This window comes from Capsicum annuum, chromosome 6, assembly GCF_002878395.1.
Source record: "Capsicum annuum cultivar UCD-10X-F1 chromosome 6, UCD10Xv1.1, whole genome shotgun sequence".
NCBI lineage: Eukaryota > Viridiplantae > Streptophyta > Magnoliopsida > Solanales > Solanaceae > Capsicum > Capsicum annuum.
In genome coordinates, this window is record NC_061116.1 from 216,187,964 (window position 1) to 216,192,527 (window position 4,564).

Consider the following 4,564-nt stretch of genomic DNA (forward strand, 5'->3'; position numbering starts at 1 on the left):
TACTTCCTCGAACTTTAGGGCATATAACAGACCGTCAAGCCAGATTCCTTCAATCCAATTTTCAGATTTTTCAACTTTTTCTTTTCGAGCCATATAAGGTTTAATTTGTTATGAGTTGTTTTGTTTAGTAAGTCGAATTTAAAAAAGGATCAGTTTAAATGGGTAATTTAAGTTGAAATTGGATAATTTTGGTTGGTTTGAGGAAATCCATCCAACAAAGGGTATTTGTTTAAAGTTTAGTAATAAGAGTATAGATCAAATTTGCCCCTAATTTGGTTTATCATGCCCCTGCTTGGGACTTTTGCCATAGATAGTAAAGTAAGGAATAAAATAACAAACTGCCAATGAATCCCCCTTCTTGAAAGATTAATGATACAATTTCTACTGTACAAGAAACTAAAGTACTCAACCAGTAATCAACTCCAGACGGGCAAATACATACTACATGATCTATCAAAAAGAAATCTCGAACTGAAAGAAAAAATGTAAAGAACTGAAAAAAAATGCTCCTCATCTATTCTTTCTTCTCCAGAACCCAGTCCCTCCCTTTGCCTCTCTAGTTTGACTTTTGCTATGTTCTAGGTCTACGCCTGTCAGATATGCAAACCTGCACAGTAAGGTGAAATGAAAGTGGGATGAGATCATAAGATAAATACAAAAAGAATATAAGGTTAGCTTAAATACGATTAGTTTGGTGCCCTTGATTACTTACTGTCTGGTTTTATTTATCATCCTCACTACTGTCTTCAGCATTTAGATTTGATGAAAGTTTTCAGCATTCTATAGAAAATTGCCGTCACTTGGACTTGAATTACAATGTGCAGTGTATTTACTAAAGGAAAAATTTCAGAAATATCAACTATAAAGTCTTAATTGTAATTTTTATAGCAACAGTTTTATAATTACAAAAAATAGCAAATTATATTTTGTATTTAAGTAAGCTTTTGCTATACAAATACATATACAACAAAATTTATTGTCCTTGTTTTACTCAAATTAGTTGAGTTAAATAAAGAATAATTATCCCATTTAGTTAAATTTTCATAAATTGCTCTTATTTAAATTAGTAGATTCTTATTCCAAATCAAACTCAAATATCAAGATTATTATTTCCATGATTTTCAAAATTTCGAAATATCATTCTTTTATATCTCTATCTATTTTTTCTTGTTAGTTTTTCATTTTTTTTTATCTTTTTTTTTTTAAATTTTAATTTCTTTTTCTTTTTCATTTTTTCTTTCCACTTTATTTTATCTCTTCTACTTCTCTTTTTTTTTCTTTTCCATTTATTTATTTATTCTTTTTTTTTTCCTTTCTCATATTTTTTTTCGTTTTCTTCTTCTTCTTTTTAAAATTTCTTTCTCTTTTGTTTTTACACTTTTATTTATAGTTTCTATTTCTTTTTCTTCTTTTTTTTTTTTTTCCTTTTTCACTTCTTTTTTGTGAATTTTTTTTGTTTTATTTTTTTCTATTTTTTTTTTACTCTTCTATCTCTATCTTTTATTTTTAAAAGGCAAATATCTATATCATATATACATATTCAAAAAATATACAAAATAAATAGACATACAAATCTACATGAGTATTTACAGTAAAAGCATACATATATATCTGCATATGTATTTATAGAAATACATATCTGACTCACATGTATATATAAACATATTAGGACACAAAATCTCTATAGCAAAAATGACAATTATATACATATACATATAGTTAATAAAAAAATAAATAATACATATCTTAAACAGTAAAAGAAAACAAATAAGTACATATATTACCCTCTAAAATGACATAGTATGTACAGTTAAAAGATAAATTCAATACCGTATAAAATACATATAGCTCTGCATATGTATTTGTAGAATATATACCTGATTCATATGTATATTCTTATTTTATATGAGTCACCTTTGTATTTCTCAAATACATATGAAGTTATATAGTATAGTTATGTTTGTTACTGTTTAATATGAATATGATATGTATTTCGTAAATACATATCAGAGTTATATTTGTATTTTTTGTATAGTAATATACATATGGATCAGATGTGTATTCTGTAAATACATATGCAGAGTTAGATGTATTTTTTTTGATAATATAATATATATTATGTAAAAACATATGCATACTATGTATTTTGTATTATATTTTTGTGAAAAGTACATGTACTATAAATTTATGTCATTATTTTATTCTATAGGCGTTGTGTGATAATATATTCATGGCAAGAGTACTTTCAAGGTTTGCACCACATATAGAATGTCACACAGTTAGTGAGAAGAACATATTAAGGCGATGTTTTCAAAGGAGCAGTGCATGATTTTTTGTCATAAAAATATTTGTGGTATCTACATGGACAGGATGAAATGTGTAGTTCAAGCGCGATTAGATAGATGTATTATGTCACAAATATATTATAAATTTTTGGGGTATGTGCATGTATTTGTATTTTGTATATATAAATGCATATCTATATGTATTTTTGTACGGTGTTGAATTTGTCTTTGAACTGTTCTATGTCATTCTAGATAATAACATATGTAGTTATTTGTATTTTTTACTGTTTAAGATATGTATATGTATTTTCTGATTATCTATATGTATATGTATATAGTTGTCCTTTGTGTTATAGAAATTTTGTGTCCTATAGGTTTATATATACATATGAGTGAGATATGTCTCTCACCGTATTGGGGTAGGTTGGCTGAAATGGAGGCTCGCTTCGAGAATTTTATGCGATAAGAAGGTGCGCAAATTCTATAGAATTGCAGTCCGGCCTTCTATGCTGTATGGAGCGGAGTGTTGGCCGGTTAAGAATTCTTATATCCAGAAGTCGAAGGTGGCGGAAATGATGATGTTGCGTTGGATGTGTGGATTCATGAGGACTGACAGGGTTAGGAATGAAATTATTCGAGAGGAGATGAGAGTGGTGTCAGTGGAGGATAAAATACGGGAAGTGGGGTTGAGATGGTTTGGTTATATGATGAGGAGGGGCGCGGATGCCCCAATTCGTAGATGTGAGAGATTGGCATTGGAAGGTTTCAAGCGGGGTAGGGGTAGGTCGAAGAAATACTGGAGAGAAGTGATTAGATGTAATATGGAGCAGTTACAGCTGACTGAGGATATGACCCTAGATAGGATGGTATGGAGGAAAAATATTAGGATTGAGGGTTAAGGGTGTGATTGAGTCGTAGCCAGTAATTAGGTGGACTTTGGTGCCTTGTGTTTGGCATTGTTCAATATGTTTGTGGATGTCGCATCTATGTTATTTTATCTTGTTCTATGCCTTTGCTGCTCTTTTATATTGTCTTTATGTTATTTTATCCTGCTCTATGTTTTTTATGCTCTTGTATACTGTCTTTTGTCTTGAGCCGGGGGTCTATCGGAAACAGTCTCTCTACCTCTTTAGCGTACACTCTACCCTCCCCAGACCCCACCATGTGGGAATATACTGGGTTGTTGTTGTTGTTGCATATGCAGGTACATATATATATATATATATATATATATTGTACTGTAAATACATATTCAGATCTGTATGATTATGTATTTTGTATGTTTTTTGAATAGTTGTATGTGATATGCCTATTTTTCTTTTTCAAAATAAAAGTAAAAGGTAGAAGAGTTAAAAAGGAAAAAAATATAAAAAGAAAAAAAAAAACTAAAAAGAGAGAAGTGAAAAAGGAAAAAAAAATGAAGAAAAAGAAATAGAAGTGTAAAAATAAAAGGAAAAAGTATAGAAAAAAAGAAGAAGAAAACGAAAATAGAAAAAGGAAAAAAAATATGAGAAGGGAAAAAAAACGAAAAAGAAAAAAAAAGAAATAGAAAAGAGAAAATAAAGTGAAAAAAATAAAAATGAAATTAAAATAAAGAAATAAAATGATAAAAAAAATAAGATGAAAAAAACTAACAAGAAAAAAAAGATAGAGATATAAGAGAGTGAAAGACAGTAATGATGTTTTATTATGAAATCTTGAAGATTATGGAGATAATTATCTTCAAATATGAAAAAAGAAAAAAAAATAAAAAAAATAAAAAAGAAAAGAAATAAAAGAGAAAAAATAAAGTGAAAATAAAAAAATGAAAATAAAATAAAATAATAAAAAATAAGATGAAAAAAAGAGAGTAAAAGATATGATTATATTTGAAAAGGTGAAATGGTGGAGTGAAAATAGAAAAATATAAAATAGTGAGAGTAAAACATGCACTTGTCTACTTAATGAGTTAAATAATATTACTTTTGCTATAAATTGTAATTTTACAAAAATATTGCTATATATTGTTATTATAGTCTTAAATATGCTATTTTGTATAATTTTTCCTTTAAAAAGCTTAAAAAGCCAACGAAACTTTTGCAAATGGAAGCATCAATATCTATTGAAACTCATAGATAGGACAACGAAGAGTTTTGCCCTTTAAAGCGCTAGTCGGATTGAATGATTGAGCCATACCAAGCCAAAAAGACTTTTATGACTCAAGAAAGGAGAGTGATGGTACATAGAGATGACAAGTAGGAAAGGCAAAAGCAGGGTTGGACTATCTGATACCTTGCCTC

At 28.3% G+C, this 4,564-nt stretch overlaps 1 long non-coding RNA gene across 1 annotated transcript; it reads right to left on the reverse strand.

Moving 5' to 3' along the window:
- Positions 1-339: 339 nt before the first annotated feature.
- On the reverse strand, positions 340-837 carry LOC124899351. The gene is made up of 2 exons (XR_007056797.1): positions 713-837; positions 340-607 (listed from the first exon to the last, which is right to left on the reverse strand). It is a non-coding gene; the product is annotated as an uncharacterized LOC124899351 (long non-coding RNA).
- Positions 838-4,564: the final 3,727 nt, after the last annotated feature.